Source organism: Coregonus lavaretus, assembly GCF_964263955.1.
Source record: "Coregonus lavaretus genome assembly, chromosome: 28".
In the NCBI taxonomy this organism is placed as follows: Eukaryota; Metazoa; Chordata; class Actinopteri; order Salmoniformes; family Salmonidae; genus Coregonus; species Coregonus lavaretus.
The window spans coordinates 23,660,525-23,682,287 of NC_140015.1; the positions used below are offsets into that span (position 1 = coordinate 23,660,525).

Here is a 21,763-nt window from a genome sequence, read left to right on the forward strand (position 1 = left end):
GTATTAAAACGTTTACAAATGTCCCCGAAAAACAGAAATGCTGTGCTTCTGGTTTATTGTAACCTTGAAAATACAATTCATAAAATTGAGATGCATTAATTAGCCTACTGTACTGTATGTGAATAGCTAACAGCATGGTTTGACAGGATCAAAGTATGTAAAAATAGAGTTTGAGGATCATCACCTGTTGCTGGTGACACGTCCCCATTACCACTTGAAGATCCTGCTCCATATGTAAGTGTTGAGCAGAAATTGATAATGTGACTTGAGATTTGGATAGAATTACATGCCCAAATTCGGAGGGCCATTTTTTGCTTGACCAGCACATTCATCTTCATAAAAGGACCACAACTGCACTGTGTTCTTCACTGAGAGGCCTGGCATCTACTAGTCTAACCAGCGGTAAGAGCCTATACATTTCCATTCTCAGCCTGTCTTCAATCCAAAGTCAGGTTCAGGGAGCATAGTCCTGCACTCTGTTTAACTGGAATCAAGCATCAGGACCATGGAGTAAATTGATAAAGACAAAGCCACTTATTAGCCTATACTAACACTCTGGTGATAGTGCTTTTTGTGTTTCTTTTTCAGAACGGAGGCACACTGTAACCGGTGTACATTCTATTGTGGTGTGAGGAAGGTAAATTAAGGCAGAAAGACATTTGATGAAAAATACTTTTGATGACAATATCATAATAATACATAAAAAATATGATATTTCATGAATACATTATACACACAATTTTACAAAGAAGCACAATAAACGTAGTATGTTTTGTTTTCTTATTAATATCTAGGTAAATCAGTGTACTGCCATCATGAGCTCGGACGCGGAGATGGCCGCTTTTGGAGCAGCCGCCATCTATCTCCGCAAGCCTGAGAAGGAGAGGATTGAGGCTCAGACCCGGCCTTTTGATGCCAAGAATGCCTGCTTCGTGCCAGATGTCAAGGATCTGTACATCAAAGGAGTCGTCCAGAACAGAGAAGGAGGCAAAGTCACCGTGAAATGTGGGAATGGAGAGGTGGGTCCTATTGTATCTGACCAATTAGTTAAAAACTTTCCCATTTGCAAATCTCAAGAGTTATTTGATTTCAAATGGAATTTTTGAAATATCTACAACAACGTTGAAAGCATTAATAACTTTTCATTGCATGGTGTGTCATCATTTTAAACACACTTTTTTAGATGGTAACCATGAAGGAAGAGGACGTTCATCAGATGAATCCTCCAAAGTATGATAAGATGGAGGACATGGCCATGATGACCTACCTCAACGAGCCGTCTGTGCTGTATAACCTCAAAGATCGTTATGCAGCATGGATGATCTATGTAAGTAGGGCTTTAATAAAGACACTTGTTTGTTTAGGTTACTGCCATATCATGTAACATAATATCAATTGTCATTTATAGACCTACTCCGGGCTGTTCTGTGCTACTGTGAACCCATACAAGTGGCTCCCAGTGTACGACCAATCGGTGGTGACAGCCTACAGAGGCAAAAAGCGTATGGAGGCCCCACCACACATCTTCTCTGTTTCTGATAATGCATATCAAAATATGCTTACAGGTAAGTAAGAATTTTGAATTCTTTAAGCTGGTCATTATTAAGGCAACCTCAAGGAGTGTCAAGCACTTGAGGGGTTTAACTTAGCCACAGTGGATGATATTGCAAATATACCAGTAATACTTGTCCGTTTCCACTTAACCTACAGATAGTGAGTGTCAGTCTGTCCTGATTACGTGAGTCAATTGCATTTGCTTTGAGAATGTCTAAATATTCAGAGGAAAATGCGTAGATGATTCAATATTCAAAAATGTAAAAATCACGCTGTGTTTACAGTGGAAAATCTGGTGCAGGAAAGACTGTCAACACAAAACGTGTTATCCAGTACTTTGCGACAATCGCAGTGGCTGGAGGTACTGAAAAGAAGGAGCAAACTGGCAAGATACAGGTAAGGCAGAGATGACAATGAATACTGTAAAGGCAAGTACTGTAAGAGATGTTCAGATGTATGTAATGGAATGTGGTCCCCAGGGCACCCTGGAAGATCAAATAATTTCAGCCAACCCTCTGCTGGAGGCCTTTGGAAATGCAAAGACAGTGAGGAATGACAACTCCTCTCGTTTTGTAAGTAACTTTCCTCAAAGCTTCTCTTTACTTGAAATGGAAGTAGGAGATATTTCATTAATCAAAAACGTATATTCCACTTCAACAGGGTAAATTCATCAGAATTCACTTCGGAACCACAGGAAAATTGGCTTCTGCTGATATTGAAACATGTATGTTTTGTTCTCTTAAATTTCATGACCTTTAAATTGATCACCTGTAACTAGTATTCATCATCTATGTACTGTTGCTCTGTCTAGATTTACTGGAGAAGTCCAGAGTGACATTCCAACTGTTAGAGGAGAGGAGCTACCATATCTTCTATCAGATCATGACAAATCACAAACCAGAACTTATCGGTACAGTAAGAATGTGAATATGAACCTACCATATTTCTAAAATTCTTAAATGAAATTTACTACAGATGTAGGATCTTAAATTGATCACTCGTTTGTTGCTGCTGCACAGCAGGAAATGTAAACTTGTAGTGTATTTGAGTTTTAAGAAGGCTTCTAAAGTTTGTAATTTCCAATTTGAAATTTCTGACTTGATTTACCCTTATTTATCAACCCCTACAAAAATGTCCATTAATTATAATCCACATAATAATAATTGTTTTATTCCTTGACAGAAATGCTTCTAATCACGACAAACCCATATGATTTCCCAATGATCAGTCAGGGTCAGATCACTGTGGCCAGCATTGACGACAAAGAAGAGCTGGTGGCCACAGATGTGAGAAGTCAATTATTTTGTTATGCACATATTTTTATGTTACATTAATCTTGCATGTTATAGTAAATGCCAACGTTTTTCAATTATCTAGGATGCCATTGGCATCTTGGGCTTCAACCATGATGAGAAGTTGGCCATCTACAAGCTGACTGGTGCTGTGATGCATTATGGGAACTTGAAGTTCAGGCAGAAGCAGCGTGAGGAACAGGCAGAGCCTGACGGCACTGAGGGTGAGATATCTTCGTTTTATCAAATGTTTTGGACTTAAATGATCAAATCTCAAGACACACATCATCAGCTCATAACCCATCATCATATTTATCCACCAGTGGCAGACAAAGTCGCTTTTCTCTTGGGCCTGAACTCTGCTGATTTAGTGAAAGCTCTCTGCTACCCCAGAGTGAAGGTCGGGAATGAGTTTGTCACCAAGGGGCAGACAGTTCAACAGGTACTATATTCAACAGTTCAAATAGATTTAATCTTCTGTTGACTGATTACTTTTTGCACAGTTTTCATCATTCTACATTACATACTGTTTAGGTAGTCAATTCAGTTGGCGCCCTGGCAAAGTCCATCTATGAGAAGATGTTCTTATGGATGGTCATCAGAATAAACGAGATGCTAGATACGAAGCAGGCAAGACAATTCTATATTGGAGTGTTGGACATTGCTGGATTTGAAATCTTTGATGTAAGCTAATTTCTTTATACTTGTCTTTCTAAAATGTATTTTAAAACAGCATTAAGCAATTTTAAATGCAACTATGTTGAGACTGCTGCATTCAGTGGACAACAATATTAATGGTTTGATTCTTATTACTCAGTACAACAGCTTGGAGCAGCTCTGCATTAACTTCACTAATGAGAAACTGCAACAGTTTTTCAACCACACCATGTTTGTGCTGGAGCAAGAGGAATACAAGAAAGAGGGAATAGACTGGGAGTTTATTGATTTTGGTATGGACTTGGCTGCCTGCATTGAGCTTATTGAGAAAGTATGTTAAAAACCCACTTTCAGCAATTTGAAAATGTCATTTTTAAATCAATACCTATACCCCAAGTAAGAATGATTTCATCAACAGCCATTGGGCATCTTCTCCATCCTCGAAGAGGAGTGTATGTTCCCCAAGGCTTCAGACACTTCTTTCAAGAACAAACTCTACGACCAGCATCTTGGAAAGAACCAAGCTTTCCAAAAGCCAAAGATTGTCAAAGGCAAACCTGATGCCCACTTCACCCTGGTGCACTATGCTGGTACTGTGGACTACAGTCTCACTGGCTGGCTGGACAAGAACAAGGACCCGTTGAATGAGTCTGTTGTGCAGCTGTACCAGAAGTCACCAGTCAAACTGCTGGCTTTGCTGTATGCGTCTTTTGCGGCTGGTGATGCAGGTAGTATGCACGTCATAGCCCACTGGGCGCAGACGTCAATTCAACAGATATTCCACGTTTGTTCAACGTAATTTCATTGAAATGACATGGAAACAACATTGATTCAACCAGTGTGTGCCCAGTGGGATGGTAATGAGTAATCAAAAGATAAATCCTACATGTATTGGTACGGTAAATGTCTCTTTTTTTATGAAGATGCTGGTGGTGGCGATAAAAAGAAAGGGGGGAAAAAGCAAAAAGGTGGCTCTTTCCAGACGGTCTCTGCTGTTTTCAGGGTAAATTAATACCTAATCATGCTGCAGTAGACTTAACTCATATGACATTTATATCAGCTAATATCTAAGGATATGTTTAATACTAATGACAATACTCTCCTCCACAGGAAAATCTAGGCAAGTTAATGACCAACTTGAGGAGCACTCACCCTCACTTTGTACGTTGCCTGATTCCTAATGAAGTGAAGACACCAGGTACTGCTCTGCTGACAGATAACTATTTTTGTTAGAAGTCCGTCAAAGAGATCATACCACAGGACTTTACAGAGGAAAACACTGAAAAGATTTGATGTAAAAAATGTGATTTATGACATTAATTACGAGAATGAGGAAGCTGGCATACATGACAAAAATATGGCGCAATTGTCATGTGTGTGATGTTATTATTTCATTTCTGTTGAATACAGGTATTATGGATAATCATCTGGTTATTCACCAGCTGCGCTGTAATGGTGTGCTGGAGGGTATCAGGATCTGCAGGAAGGGGTTCCCAAGCAGGATTATATATGCTGACTTCAAGCAGAGGTAAACCTTTATTCTCATCATTTAACTACCACAAGATTATTTTGGTAGTTTAATAATCTCTAATGCCTGCCATTGCATCTTCTGTAATCTGGACAGATACAGAATTTTGAATGCCAGTGCTATCCCAGAGGAACAGTTAATCGATGGCAAGAAAGCTTCGGAGAAGCTTCTTGGATCAATTGATGTCGATCACACACAATATAAATTTGGACATACCAAGGTGAGGATCCAATTACTTTACAGTGGCTTGCGAAAGTATTCACCCCCTTGGCATTTTTCCTATTTTGTTGCCTTACAAACCCCCCAATTTTAATTCCAGGTTGTGTCATTTGATTTACACAACATGCCTACCACTTTGAAGATGCAAAAATATTTTTTATTGTGAAACAAACGAGAAATAAGACAAATAAACAGAAAACTTGAGCGTGCATAACTATTCACCCCCCCCAAAGTCAATACTTTGTAGAGCCACCTTTTGCAGCAATTATAGCTGTAAGTCTCTTGGGGTATGTCTCTATAAGCTTGGCACATCTAGCCACTGGAATTTCTGGCAAAACTATTCCAGCTCCTTCAAGTTGGATGGGTTCCGCTGGTGTACAGCAATTTTAAATCATACCACAGATTCTCAATTGGATTGAGGTCTTTGATTAGGCCATTCCAAGACATTTAAATGTTTCCCCTTAAACCACTTGAGTGTTGCTTTAGCAGTATGCTTAGGGTCATTGTCCTGCTGGAAGGTGAACCTCCGTCCCAGTCTCAAATCTCTGGAAGACTGAAACAGGTTCCCTCAAGAATTTCCCAGTATTTAGCGCCATCCATCATTCCTTCAATTCTGACCAGTTTCCCAGTCCCTGCCGATGAAAAACATCCCCACAGCATCAGGCTGCCACCACCATGCTTTACTGTGGGGATGGTGTTCTCGGGGTGATGAGAAGTGTTGGGTTTGCGCCAGACATAGCATTTTCCTTGATGGCCAAAAAGCTCAATTTTAGTCTCATCTGACCAGAGTACCTTCTTCCATATGTTTGGGGAGTCTCCCACATGCCTTTTGGCGAACACCAAACATGTTTGCTTATTTATTTCTTTAAGCAATGGCTTTTTTCTGCCCACTCTTCCGTAAAGCCCAGCTCTGTGGAGTGTACGGCTTAAAGCGGTCCTATGGACAGATACTCCAATATCCGCTGTGGAGCTTTGCAGCTCCTTCAGGGTAATCTTTGGTCTCTTTGTTGCCTCTCTGATTAATGCCCTCCTTGCCTGGTCCGTGAGTGTTGGTGGGCAGCCCTCTCTAGGCAGGTTTGTTGTGGTGCCATATTCTTTCCATTTTTTAATAATGGATTTAATGGTGCTCCGTGGGATGTTCAAAGTTTCTGATATTTTTTTATAACCCAACCTTGATCTGTACTTCTCCACAACTCTGTCCCTTACCTGTTTGGAGAGCTCCTTGGTCTTCATGGTGCCGCTTGCTTGGTGGTGCCCCTTGCTTAGTGGTGTTGCAGACTCTGGGGCCTTTCAGAACAGGTGTATATATACTGAGATCATGTGGCACTTAGATTGCACACAGGTGGACTTTATTTAACTAATTATGTGACTTCTGAATGTAATTGGTTGCACCAGATCTTATTTACAGTGGGGAAAAAAAGTATTTAGTCAGCCACCAATTGTGCATGTTCTCCCACTTAAAAAGATGAGAGAGGCCTGTAATTTTCATCATAGGTACACGTCAACTATGACAGACAAATTGAGGAAAAAGAATCCAGAAAATCACATTGTAGGACTTTTAATGAATTTATTTGCAAATTATGGTGGAAAATAAGTATTTGGTCACCTACAAACAAGCAAGATTTCTGGCTCTCACAGACCTGTAACTTCTTCTTTAAGAGGCTCCTCTGTCCTCCACTCGTTACCTGTATTAATGGCACCTGTTTGAACTTGTTATCACTATAAAAGACACCTGTCCACAACCTCAAACAGTCACACTCCAAACTCCACTATGGCCAAGACCAAAGAGCTGTCAAAGGACACCAGAAACAAAATTGTAAACCTGCACCAGGCTGGGAAGACTGAATCTGCAATAGGTAAGCAGCTTGGTTTGAAGAAATCAACTGTGGGAGCAATTATTAGGAAATGGAAGACATACAAGACCACTGATAATCTCCCTCGATCTGGGGCTCCATGCAAGATCTCACCCCGTGGGGTCAAAATGATCACAAGAACGGTGAGCAAAAATCCCAGAACCAAACGGGGGGACCTAGTGAATGACCTGCAGAGAGCTGGGACCAAAGTAACAAAGCCTACCATCAGTAACACACTACGCCGCCAGGGACTCAAATCCTGCAGTGCCAGACGTGTCCCCCTGCTTAAGCCAGTACATGTCCAGGCCCGTCTGAAGTTTGCTAGAGTGCATTTGGATGATCCAGAAGAGGATTGGGAGAATGTCATATGGTCAGATGAAACCAAAATATAACTTTTTGGTAAAAACTCAACTCGTCGTGTTTGGAGGACAAAGAATGCTGAGTTGCATCCAAAGAACACCATACCTACTGTGAAGCATGGGGGTGGAAACATCATGCTTTGGACGAGGACAACTGATCCGTGTAAAGGAAGGAATGAATGGGGCCATGTATCGTGAGATTTTGAGTGAAAACCTCCTTCCATCAGCAAGGGCATTGAAGATGAAACGTGGCTGGGTCTTTCAGCATGACAATGATCCCAAACACACCGCCCGGGCAACGAAGGAGTGGCTTCGTAAGAAGCATTTCAAGGTCCTGGAGTGGCCTAGCCAGTCTCCAGATCTCAACCCCATAGAAAATCTTTGGAGGGAGTTGAAAGTCCGTGTTGCCCAGCGACATCCCCAAAACATCACTGCTCTAGAGGAGATCTGCATGGAGGAATGGGCCAAAATACCAGCAACAGTGTGTGAAAACCTTACAGACTTACAGAAAACGTTTGACCTGTGTCATTGCCAACAAAGGGTATATAACAAAGTATTCAGAAACTTTTGTTATTGACCAAATACTTATTTTCCACCATCATTTGCAAATAAAATCATAAAAAATCCTACAATGTGATTTTCTGGAAAAATAATTCTCATTTTGTCTGTCATAGTTGACGTGCACCTATGATGAAAATTACAGGCCTCTCTCATCTTTTTAAGTGGGAGAACTTGCACAATTGGTGGCTGACTAAATACTTTTTTCCCCCACTGTAGGTGCTTCATAGCAAAGGGAATGAATACATATGCACACACCACTTTTCTGTTATTAATTTTTTGAATTTATCTAAACAAGTAATTTTTTTCATTTCACTTCACCAATTTGGACTATTTTGTGTATGTCCATGACATGAAATCCAAATAAAAATCCATTTAAATTACAGGTTGTAATGCAACAAAATACGAAAAACGCCAAGGGGGATGAATACTTTTGCAAGGCACTGTATAAACATGCTCTTGTTAGCAAAACCACATAGCCATTAATCTCTGTTGATTTTCACCTGGTGTTTATACAGTGCCCTCTGTAATTATTGGGACAGTGAAGCATTTTTCTTCTTTTGGCTCTATACGATTTGAAATCGTTTAGAAATTACAACACTTTTTGTACATAGTCCCCCCATTTTAGGGGACAAAGGTATTGGGACAAATTCACTTATATGTGTATTAAAGTAGTCAAAGTTTAGTATTTGGTCACATATTCCTAGCACACAATGGCTACATCAAGCTTGTGACTACAAATTTGGATGCATTTTCTGTTTGTTTTGGTTGTGTTTCAGATTATTTTGTGCCCAATAGAAATTAATAGTAAATAATGTATTGTGTCATTTTGGAGTCACTTTTATTAAAATAAGAATAGAATATGTTTCTAAACACTTCTAAGAAAAAGTGTCACTGTCCCAATAATTACGGAGGGCACTGTATATACACCTACAGTATATCAACAGCATCTGTGTCTCAGTAAACAACGTTATTGCAGGTCTTTTTTAAAGCTGGTCTGCTGGGCACTCTTGAGGAGTTGCGAGATGAAAAACTGGCCTCTCTGGTGACAGGCACTCAAGCATTGTGCCGTGGGTACCTCATGAGAAAATAATTTTCTCAGCTGGCTATAAAGAAGTAAGACAACCCATCAATTGAAATATTCTTATCCTTATCTTTAAAAGAAAGTACATGCTTAGAACATTAGAACTGGGCATTACAATTACCTATTTTTCAGAGATTGTGTGTTCATTCTGCAATACAACCTCCGCTCATTCATGAACGTGAAAAACTGGCTATGGATGAAGCTGTACTTCAAGATTAAGCCCCTTCTGAAGAGTGCAGAGAGTGAAAAGGAGGTGGAAAAGATGAAGGAGGACTTTGTCAAATGTAAGAAGGACCTGGCAAAGGCAGAGGCCAAGAGAAAGGAACTGGAGGAGAATATGGTTTCTCTGTTCTCGGAGAAACAAAACCTCATGTTACAAGTTCAATCTGTAAGTGCTATTAGAATTGTCAACATGAACTATCACTGTTTTTAAACAGACACGGTCATTATTGTAGTCACCTGAGGGGTACTGTTATATCAGTTTGTTCATTGTAGTGTTTAAGATGTGTTCCATTAGACAGACACATTGACTGGACAATCGATTTTCCTAGGATTCCGAAACTCTTTCGGATGCAGAGGAGAGATGTGAGGCTTTCATAAAAAGCAAAATACAGCTTGAAGCCAAACTGAAAGAGTTGACCGAGAGACTGGATGATGAAGACGAAATCAATTCTGAGCTGACTGCCAAGAAGAGGAAGCTGGAGGATGAGTGCTCTGAGCTGAAGAAATATATTGATGACTTAGAGCTCACCTTGGCCAACGTGGAGAAGGAGAAGCATGCCACTGAAAACAAGGTTTGCATTTTCATATGAAGCTGCAGTATCCATCATCCTCTTTGCATGTCTTTTACTAACATGACTATGCCATTGCAGGTTAAAAACCTCACAGAGGAGATGTCTGGTCAGGATGAAATCCTTTCCAAGTTGACCAAGGAGAAGAAAGCCCTCCAAGAGGCACATCAGCAGACCCTTGATGATCTCCAGGCAGAGGAGGACAAAGTCAACACTCTGACAAAAGCAAAAGCTAAGCTTGAACAACAAGTGGATGATGTCAGTAACACATTATCAGTAGAAAAGCATTGCATTGTAATGCTTTTACTTAATTATATCGCTACTTGTTTTCATACCACAGCTTGAGGGTTCTCTGGAGCAAGAGAAGACGATTCGCATGGACCTTGAGAGAGCCAAGAGAAAGCTTGAGTGTGATGTCAAACAGACACATGAAGCCATAATGGATCTGGAGAATGAAAAGCAGCAGTCAGATGAAAAACTTAAGAAGTAAAATCAGAAACCGCTGAAGTAATAAGCAAGATTTCCTCTGTTGTGGTCAAATGTACTTAATATATTTCCTCTTTGTAGGAAAGACTTTGAAACAGCCCAGCTGCAAAGCAAAATTGAGGATGAGCTAACACTGAGCTCCCAGCTTCAAAAGAAGATTAAGGACCATGATGTAATACAGTAAAAAATGAAATATCTTTAAAATGATTAGCGCAAACTTGGCAGATTGTTTGGTTTAAAATTGTATGTTTTCTCTCAAGGCTCGTATTGAGGAACTCGAAGAAGAAATTGAGTCTGAGCGTGCTGCTCGGGCCAAGATAGAGAAGCAGAGGTCTGATCTCTCCAGGGAACTTGAGGAGATCAGTGAGAGGCTTGAGGAGGCTGGTGGAGCCACTGCTTCTCAAATTGAGATGAACAAGAAGCGGGAGGCTGAGTTTCAGAAGCTGCGTCGAGACCTGGAGGAGTCCACCTTGCATTATGAGTCCATCGCTGCCGCTCTCCGCAAGAAGCAGGCAGACAGTATGGCAGAACTGGGAGAAAGAATTGACAACCTTCAGAGAGTTAAGCAGAAACTGGAGAAGGAGAAGAGTGAATACAAGATGGAAATTGATGACTTGGCCAGCAACATGGAAGCCGTGGCCAAATCCAAGGTATCATACAACATACAGTGGGGAAAAAAAGTATTTAGTCAGCCACCAATTGTGCAAGTTCTCCCACTTAAAAAGATGAGAGAGGCCTGTAATTTTCATCATAGGTACACGTCAACTATGACAGACAAAATGAGAAAAAGAAATCCAGAAAATCACATTGTAGGATTTTTTATGAATTTATTTGCAAATTATGGTAGAAAATAAGTATTTGGTCAATAACAAAAGTTTCTCAATACTTTGTTATATACCCTTTGTTGGCAATGACACAGGTCAAACGTTTTCTGTAAGTCTTCACAAGGTTTTCACACACTGTTGCTGGTATTTTGGCCCATTCCTCCATGCAGATCTCCTCTAGAGCAGTGATGTTTTGGGGCTGTCGCTGGGCAACACAGACTTTCAACTCCCTCCAAAGATTTTCTATGGGGTTGAGATCTGGAGACTGGCTAGGCCACTCCAGGACCTTGAAATGCTTCTTACGAAGCCACTTCTTCGTTGCCCGGGCGGTGTTTTTGGGATCATTGTCATGCTGAAAGACCCAGCCACGTTTCATCTTCAATGCCCTTGCTGATGGAAGGAGGTTTTCACTCAAAATCTCACGATACATGGCCCCATTCATTCTTTCCTTTACACGGATCAGTCGTCCTGGTGCCTTTGCAGAAAAACAGCCCCAAAGCATGATGTTTCCACCCCCATGCTTCACAGTAGGTATGGTGTTCTTTGGATGCAACTCAGCATTCTTTGTCCTCCAAACACGACGAGTTGAGTTTTTACCAAAAAGTTATATTTTGGTTTCATCTGACCATATGACATTCTCCCAATCCTCTTCTGGATCATCCAAATGCACTCTAGCAAACTTCAGACGGGCCTGGACATGTACTGGCTTAAGCAGGGGGACACGTCTGGCACTGCAGGATTTGAGTCCCTGGCGGCGTAGTGTGTTACTGATGGTAGGCTTTGTTACTTTGGTCCCAGCTCTCTGCAGGTCATTCACTAGGTCCCTCCGTGTGGTTCTGGGATTTTTGCTCACCGTTCTTGTGATCATTTTGACCCCACGGGGTGAGATCTTGCGTGGAGCCCCAGATCGAGGGAGATTATCAGTGGTCTTGTATGTCTTCCATTTCCTAATAATTGCTCCCACAGTTGATTTCTTCAAACCGAGCTGCTTACCTATTGCAGATTCAGTCTTCCCAGCCTGGTGCAGGTCTACAATTTTGTTTCTGGTGTCCTTTGACAGCTCTTTGGTCTTGGCCATAGTGGAGTTTGGAGTGTGACTGTTTGAGGTTGTGGACAGGTGTCTTTTATACTGATAACAAGTTCAAACAGGTGCCATTAATACAGGTAACGAGTGGAGGACAGAGGAGCCTCTTAAAGAAGAAGTTACAGGTCTGTGAGAGCCAGAAATTTTGCTTGTTTGTAGGTGACCAAATACTTATTTTCCACCATAATTTGCAAATAAATTCATAAAAAATCCTACAATGTGATTTTCTGGATTTTTTTTCCTCAATTTGTCTGTCATAGTTGACGTGTACCTATGATGAAAATTACAGGCCTCTCTCATCTTTTTAAGTGGGAGAACTTGCACAATTGGTGGCTGACTAAATACTTTTTTTCCACATTGTACAAATAGCATCAAATTAATTCCATTGTCATCTATGCTTTCATGGTTAATTTGACAAAATCTCAATATTATTACAATACAGGTCAACCTTGAAAAAATGTGCCACTCTCTTGAGGATCAGTTAATCGAGTTGAAGACCAAGAATGAGGAGAATGTACGTCAGCTCAATGATATCAGTAATCAAAAGTCCCGTCTCCAAACTGAGAATGGTAAACATCCTTCCTTTTACATGTGGAGGAGAAACAAACATAAACACTACCTAAACACTTATTCTAATGTTTATTTGATTCTGTAGGGGAATTTAATCGGACAATGGAGGATAAGGAAGGTCTCATTTCACAACTGACAAGAGCCAAGCATGGGTTCACCACACAAATAGATGACCTGAAGAGACATCTTGATGAGGAAATAAAAGTAAGATCACCTAGTATTGTTACCATACTACATTGAATACATTGAAAATCTTACTATGCCCAATACCTACTTTACACTGAGTATACCAAACATTAGGAACACCTTTCTAATATTGAGTTGGTGCCCATTCACCCTCCGAATGGCAAACATACACAATCCATGTCTCAATTGTCTCAAGGCTTAAAAGTCCTTCTTTAACCTGTCTCCCCCCCTTCATCTACACTGATTGAAGTGGATTTAACAAGTGACATCAATAAGGGATCATAGCTTTCATCTGGATTCACCTGGTCAGTCTATGTCATGGAAAGAGCCTAATGTTCCTAATGTTTTGTACACTCAGTGTATACTGTTTTCATCCCAAGGCTAAGAATGCCCTGGCCCATAGTTTACAATCAGCACGTCACGAAAGCGACCTCCTCCGAGAACAATTTGAGGAGGAGCAGGAGGCCAAGGTTGAGCTGCAGCGGAGCATGTCCAAGGCCAACAGTGAGGTAGCTCTGTGGAGAACTAAGTATGAGACTGATGCCATCCAGTGCACTGAGGAACTTGAAGAGGCCAAGTAATTGCCAACTTTTTATAGATTTTCTACTTGTTTGCCATAAATTACCCTATGCATGATATTGACAAATGATTGGTCTCACTTTGCGCAGGAAAAAGCTTGCCCAACGTCTCCAAGAGGCTGAGGAACAAATTGAGGCGGTGAACGCAAAATGTGCTTCACTGGAGAAGACTAAGCAGAGACTGCAGAGTCAAATGGAGGATCTCATGGTTGATGTGGAGAGATCCAATAGTATGGCTGCTAACCTTGATAAGAAACAGAGAAACTTTGACAAGGTAATAAAAAAGTTTGATTTGATTTTTTTCTAAAAGCCTGAACATTCATGTATTGATGACGATACATGGTTTTAGATTTTAGTTGATTGGAAGCAGAAGTATGAGGAGTCACAGTCGGAGCTGGAAAGTGCTCAGAAAGAATCTCGATCACAAAGCACGGATCTTTTCAAAATGAAAAACTCCTTTGAAGAAGCTCTGGATCATCTGGAAACTCTCAAAAGGGAGAATAAAAACCTGCAACGTAAGTCCAATTTATGAAATGTGACAATCCATGACATAATAGTCACAACACATAAAATCCTTAAGGTTTTACAATATCAAATGACCTGATATTGTCTTTTGACATGTACTGTATGGCTTTCAAAATACAGAGGAGATATCAGACCAATCGGAGCAAATTGGTGAGAGTGGAAAGAGTGTCCATGAACTGGAGAAAGTCAGAAAACAAGTGGAAACAGAGAAAAGTGAGATGCAATCTACACTGGAGGAAGCAGAGGTAACATTATTTTTAAAAATTTACTCAACAGGCACAATGTTTTTAAAAAATTACACAATTAAGCCAAATCAACAGATTTTAAGGTTTACAATAATCAATATACATTTTCTTTTTGAAGGCATCTATAGAGCATGAGGAATCTAAGATCCTCTGTGCCCAGCTGGAGTTGAACAAGGTGAAGTCTGAGGTGGACAGGAAGCATGCTGACAAGGATGAGGAGATTGACCAGCTGAAGAGAAACAGCCAGAGAGTTATTGATTCCATGCAGAGCACTCTGGACGCTGAGGTCAGGAGCAGGAATGATGCCCTGCGAGTTAAGAAGAAGATGGAGGGAGACCTCAATGAGATGGAGATTCAGCTGAGCCATGCTAATAGGCAGGCTGCTGAAGCCCAGAAACAACTGAGGAATGTCCAGGGACAGCTCAAGGTGAGTGCTGCTGCGTTTTGCAACATTAAGATGGTGTGCATACCTAATAGGCATTGATAGCCATGGATGTGACAGTAGGTTAAATTGAATTGCAAATGAGTGCCTAGGGTTTCAGTTAAAGTTGATCATTAAACCATTCCAGGATGCTCAATTGCATCTTGATGACGCTGTCAGAGGACAGGATGATATGAAGGAGCAGGTCACCATGGTGGAGCGCAGGACCGTCCTGATGCATGCTGAGATTGAGGAACTCAGAGAAGCCTTTGAGCAGGCAGAGAGAGGCCGCAAAGTGGCCGGGCAGGAGCTGATTGAAGCTAGTGAGCGAGCAGGGCTTCTCTACTCCCAGGTTGGTTGTGTGATATGATTAATCAAACCTGACAGTTTACTCACTTTACAATTGAACTAAACCTCTCTATTCCAAATAGAACACCAGCCTTTTGAACACCAAGAAGAAGCTTGACACAGACATAACTCAACTTCAAGGAGAAGTGGAAGATGCTGTTCAAGAGGCAAGAAATGCAGAGGACAAGGCCAAGAAAGCAATTACTGATGTAAGTTCTACAGTCCACAAGCTGTCTCTTTAACACAAACTTCCACAAGCTAAATGAGTTTCATTCAAATCTTGTCCCATTCTCAGGCTGCCATGTTGGCAGTGGAGCTGAAGAAGGAGCAGGACACGAGTGGTCACCTGGAGAGGATGAAGAAGAACCTGGAGATCACCGTCAAGGACCTGCAGCACCGTCTAGATGAAGCAGAGAATATTGCCATGAAGGGTGGAAAGAAGCAACTCCAGAAACTGGAGGGCAGGGTATGTAGCTAAGTTAATTATAAAACTGTATTGCAGACTGATTTAAAAACATTGAAAAAAACATCTCTATTATCTAGGTCCGTGATCTGGAAAATGAGCTTGAGGCTGAGCAAAAGCGGGGAGTTGATGCTATCAAAGGAGTTCGGAAATTTGAGAGGAGGGTCAAAGAGCTCACCTATCAGGTAAGAAATAAGAATGTATTAATGTACCTTATAATCAGGAGTTAAAGTCATATTGTCACAGAAATTGGTTGCGTTTCCATGATCATTTTAACAGAGATGTATTTATTTTCCATTCATGGGCATAGCCCTAGCTTCAAATGAAATTGCAATCCACTTATCGCATTGTCCTGAAAACAATTTTTGAAAAAATAAACTGACACCAGTGATTTCTTTCAGACTGAGGAAGACAAGAAGAATGTTACTAGACTCCAGGATTTGGTGGATAAATTACAGATCAAAGTGAAGGCTTACAAAAGACAGTCCGAGGAAGCTGTAAGCAAATGACATACCAAGGACCATTCTCCACTAGATTTTGAGTGTTCAAGTGAAGGGTGGGCTCTGGCTGCAATAATTAATGTAGGCTAACCTACATTGCATCTCATTCAATTGCAGGAGGAGCAAGCTAATGTTCATATGGCCAAATTCAGAAAGGTGCAGCATGAGCTGGAAGAGGCTAACGAGCGTGCTGACATTGCTGAGTCCCAGGTCAACAAGATTAGAACCAAGAACCGTGACATGGGAACAAAGGTATTGATATGTTTGAAGTATACAGTTTTGTTTTGAGTTCCAATTCAACACCAAAGATAATGGCCTTGTCCCTTCCAATCGTAAACACTAGAGGGTACTCTGTGAGTGTCTAAATACATATAAGAGCAGAGAAGAAGAGGCGAAGCAAGAGGTTTTACTCCGCCCGAAATCTGTCCACGAAAATAAGCCCACCATGTGAAGGATTTGGAGTGTCGAATTTGGTCAACAAAAAATGTAATTACTAACTTGCTACGTGAGGCTTATTTTATCTAATAGAAGTTTTGTAATGGTTAGGTTGTTACAAATGCACTGATATAAGTGGACGCACGTGGCGTTACGGAAACTTGACTTTATATCAGAGTTGTGCCTGTTGTCATAGAGATAGATAGAGGATTAATCATGGATATAACGCATTTTAGCATGGACATTGACATTGAGGGCTTCCACCATTTTAAAGTAGTCAACTGGGTGGGGATTCCTGTGAGTTTGGAGCAATCCGCCAATGGAGAAGAAAATGTACTACTTTAAAATTGAGATAGGATCAATGGAGCTGCCCATGCTGTCAGACTCTAAACTGGCACAGATACAAAGATGAGTCCTATATCTATCTCTATGGCCTGTTGTTTACACGCGTATCTGCCCTCTCATAGGCTAGAATGGTCTCACCTGAGCTCGCCTCCTCCCGCCTGCCTTCCATCTTTGAGGACATGTATTTCAATTGTTAGAGCAGTCACTTGTATATCTTGTCAATATAATAGACAATATTTGATAAGAGCTATATATGAGCAATCAATGGATATGTGATTATGGTCTTAGTAGCAATCAAACATTTTTAATCACCTTTCTTTGCTGCTACATGCTTTAATCAGTCTTCTTCAATACAGGGCCAAGAGGGAATGGAGGAGTAGCAGAGGTTGTCCCCCATTGAGTACCAGAAGATGCATGCTCTTTGTATTCACAACTGCATGAGGTTACTAGGTAGTTACATTTACATTTTAGTCATTTAGCAGACGCTCTTATCGAGAGCGACTTACAGTTAGTGAGTGCATACATGTTTTTTGTTTTTTTTGTTAATAGCCTATCATAGTCCTACCATCTTGGATGAATTGCAAAACCAGTGATATGTTAAAATAGCGTCTCCATCATAACAAATAACCAAACACATTATACAGTCAACACAACCAATCAACTATTGCATCATATTTTCTATCAACCAAAACAAATTGTCATTCAAACAACATGTGTGCCCCATTAAAATAGTAATATATTATTTAGTGAGAAATTCAAAACATTTTAATTACATACATATTCACCTCCATTAAATATACACAGGCCATTCAGAAATCAATGAACAAACTAACTTTCAAATAATTAATCAATTTTCATTAGCAATACTAATATTGTGCCAATATCATGTTCTGACTCTAACAAAGTTTGAAGTTCCTAAATAAATAGCATTACCTTAAATTCAGTCATATTGTTTTCACCTTTCATGTTGTACATGTCCTACTGTAATTATACTAGTTAGAACAAATAATTCTGTACGATGATTAGAATATCAATAAATATTACTTAGATTGATGGCTCCTTATGCTGTTCAATATCATACTCAAAATCATACCTTGAGCCCCTGACACAGACAAGATGAATGACATGGGATCTATCACATTATCTGCTGTCCTTGGCCTAGATAGAAGATAATGTCTCATGTTTTAAGGTCAAGACTGAGAAGACTCCACATCGTTGTTCAAATCAAATGCAGTGTAGGTAGACCTACTGCCTATAGTCACACCATGTAAAAGTAGTCTTCACAAACCTATTCAATAACATGGTTTGTTTAATATAATATACAGCCTATGGTTTTGCCAATAATTTTTCTGCACATGCTGAATAGAAATTGGACTTGACACCGCAGATGAATTTACATTATTGTTGCTTTCTCAGTCTCTCCCAACTGAGGTCTGTGAATGTTGTCCTGTGTCGGTGAGTTGAGTCAAACATGATCTATCTATAGAAACAAAGCCTCAGGAGACGCAAATAAAAAGAAGCTTCAGAACAGCTGTCACGCATGAGAGCGGAAAAGCCTCTGAGCTTGTGCAAACTGGATAAGATCAAGGTTAAAAGAGTATGGAAGAACAGGTAGGATAATTAATCTGCCAAGTAGGCCTATGGATATTACCTACTGGGCACACTACGTCATTTCAACGTGGATAATTGGGTAATATTTGGTTGAGATGTTGATCACTGATTACAACCTATAGTTACTAAAAAAGACAGCCAAAAGTTTCCAATGTGTTATCACTGTGCTTTCCACCGTCTAAAAGCACAGCAAAGTTAAAATGGGAATACATTGTCTGTCACGGTTTCGGCCGAGGCTGCTCCTTCTCCTTGTTCGGGCAGGCTTCGGCGGTCGTCGTCTCCGGAGTACTAGCTGCCACCGTTCTATGTTTCTATGTTTGATTGGTTTTGTCTGTTTGTTACACCTGTTCATTGTTAAGTGTTCATTATGCGTCCTATTTAGTTCTCTTGTGTTTGGTCAGGTGTTGTGTGTAATTGTTCGATGTCACGTGTAGTAGTTGGTTCGCTGTTCTGTGCTCTCTGTATTTCGTTTTGTTTGAGAGAGTCCTGCACGTTGTGCGCATCTACTTTGGTTCTTACCAGTGTGCGTGTGTTTCGCCTGTGGCCTGTTGCCGTGTTTGGCTTGTATTTTCGGACTTCACTAGAGACATCTGTTTCGAATCTCTGTGTGTCCTGCGTGTGATTCCACGTTACCTCTACACTCAACCCTGACATTGTCAGACATTTTGTTTATTTATACAACAACTTAATGTGTTATCACTGTGCTTCATCTAATAGCGGAACCGATTGCAGTTGAGATTACATTAAAAGTACATGGTGCAAGTGATCAATGCCATTCGAGATTCTGCGCTTTCTTGAACATGCACTCTTTATACTGTATGATTACATAAGAAAACATTTATAGTTATAGGTAGTTACAGTAACCTCAATGTGGCCGTGGATATGTTACTCATTTTAAGGTTGAATGTTATATTAGCTTGTAAAATAGCCTTAACTTTAAGCTATGTACTGATCATTAAACCATTCCAGGATGCTCAATTGCATCTTGATGACGCTGTCAGAGGACAGGATGATATGAAGGAGCAGGTCACCATGGTGGAGCGCAGGACCGTCCTGATGCATGCTGAGATTGAGGAACTCAGAGAAGCCTTTGAGCAGGCAGAGAGAGGCCGCAAAGTGGCCGGGCAGGAGCTGATTGAAGCTAGTGAGCGAGCAGGGCTTCTCTACTCCCAGGTTGGTTGTGTGATATGATTAATCAAACCTGACAGTTTACTCACTTTACAATTGAACTAAACCTCTCTATTCCAAATAGAACACCAGCCTTTTGAACACCAAGAAGAAGCTTGACACAGACATAACTCAACTTCAAGGAGAAGTGGAAGATGCTGTTCAAGAGGCAAGAAATGCAGAGGACAAGGCCAAGAAAGCAATTACTGATGTAAGTTCTACAGTCCACAAGCTGTCTCTTTAACACAAACTTCCACAAGCTAAATGAGTTTCATTCAAATCTTGTCCCATTCTCAGGCTGCCATGTTGGCAGTGGAGCTGAAGAAGGAGCAGGACACGAGTGGTCACCTGGAGAGGATGAAGAAGAACCTGGAGATCACCGTCAAGGACCTGCAGCACCGTCTAGATGAAGCAGAGAATATTGCCATGAAGGGTGGAAAGAAGCAACTCCAGAAACTGGAGGGCAGGGTATGTAGCTAAGTTAATTATAAAACTGTATTGCAGACTGATTTAAAAACATTGAAAAAAACATCTCTATTATCTAGGTCCGTGATCTGGAAAATGAGCTTGAGGCTGAGCAAAAGCGGGGAGTTGATGCTATCAAAGGAGTTCGGAAATTTGAGAGGAGGGTCAAAGAGCTCACCTATCAGGTAAGAAATAAGAATGTATTAATGTACCTTATAATCAGGAGTTAAAGTCATATTGTCACAGAAATTGGTTGCGTTTCCATGATCATTTTAACAGAGATGTATTTATTTTCCATTCATGGGCATAGCCCTAGCTTCAAATGAAATTGCAATCCACTTATCGCATTGTCCTGAAAACAATTTTTGAAAAAATAAACTGACACCAGTGATTTCTTTCAGACTGAGGAAGACAAGAAGAATGTTACTAGACTCCAGGATTTGGTGGATAAATTACAGATCAAAGTGAAGGCTTACAAAAGACAGTCCGAGGAAGCTGTAAGCAAATGACATACCAAGGACCATTCTCCACTAGATTTTGAGTGTTCAAGTGAAGGGTGGGCTCTGGCTGCAATAATTAATGTAGGCTAACCTACATTGCATCTCATTCAATTGCAGGAGGAGCAAGCTAATGTTCATATGGCCAAATTCAGAAAGGTGCAGCATGAGCTGGAAGAGGCTAACGAGCGTGCTGACATTGCTGAGTCCCAGGTCAACAAGATTAGAACCAAGAACCGTGACATGGGAACAAAGGTATTGATATGTTTGAAGTATACAGTTTTGTTTTGAGTTCCAATTCAACACCAAAGATAATGGCCTTGTCCCTTCCAATCGTAAACACTAGAGGGTACTCTGTGAGTGTCTAAATACATATAAGAGCAGAGAAGAAGAGGCGAAGCAAGAGGTTTTACTCCGCCCGAAATCTGTCCACGAAAATAAGCCCACCATGTGAAGGATTTGGAGTGTCGAATTTGGTCAACAAAAAATGTAATTACTAACTTGCTACGTGAGGCTTATTTTATCTAATAGAAGTTTTGTAATGGTTAGGTTGTTACAAATGCACTGATATAAGTGGACGCACGTGGCGTTACGGAAACTTGACTTTATATCAGAGTTGTGCCTGTTGTCATAGAGATAGATAGAGGATTAATCATGGATATAACGCATTTTAGCATGGACATTGACATTGAGGGCTTCCACCATTTTAAAGTAGTCAACTGGGTGGGGATTCCTGTGAGTTTGGAGCAATCCGCCAATGGAGAAGAAAATGTACTACTTTAAAATTGAGATAGGATCAATGGAGCTGCCCATGCTGTCAGACTCTAAACTGGCACAGATACAAAGATGAGTCCTATATCTATCTCTATGGCCTGTTGTTTACACGCGTATCTGCCCTCTCATAGGCTAGAATGGTCTCACCTGAGCTCGCCTCCTCCCGCCTGCCTTCCATCTTTGAGGACATGTATTTCAATTGTTAGAGCAGTCACTTGTATATCTTGTCAATATAATAGACAATATTTGATAAGAGCTATATATGAGCAATCAATGGATATGTGATTATGGTCTTAGTAGCAATCAAACATTTTTAATCACCTTTCTTTGCTGCTACATGCTTT

General features: G+C 40.6%; 1 pseudogene across 1 annotated transcript; it reads left to right on the forward strand.

Moving 5' to 3' along the window:
• The first annotated feature begins 815 nt into the window (after positions 1–815).
• Positions 816–21,625, forward strand: LOC311103185 (myosin heavy chain, fast skeletal muscle-like; annotated as a pseudogene). Its single transcript has 43 exons — positions 816–1,019; positions 1,184–1,327; positions 1,409–1,565; positions 1,711–1,738; positions 1,839–1,950; positions 2,034–2,126; positions 2,215–2,278; positions 2,366–2,464; positions 2,737–2,840; positions 2,932–3,070; positions 3,170–3,288; positions 3,381–3,530; positions 3,664–3,834; positions 3,922–4,231; positions 4,427–4,506; positions 4,614–4,701; positions 4,914–5,031; positions 5,128–5,251; positions 9,000–9,136; positions 9,237–9,492; positions 9,656–9,898; positions 9,977–10,153; positions 10,236–10,381; positions 10,463–10,553; positions 10,642–11,031; positions 12,732–12,858; positions 12,945–13,063; positions 13,426–13,622; positions 13,714–13,897; positions 13,973–14,138; positions 14,269–14,393; positions 14,512–14,820; positions 14,963–15,166; positions 15,246–15,371; positions 15,458–15,628; positions 15,706–15,810; positions 16,027–16,122; positions 16,243–16,377; positions 19,486–19,689; positions 19,981–20,151; positions 20,229–20,333; positions 20,766–20,900; positions 21,551–21,625. The product of its transcript is annotated as a myosin heavy chain, fast skeletal muscle-like (transcript).
• Positions 21,626–21,763: the final 138 nt, after the last annotated feature.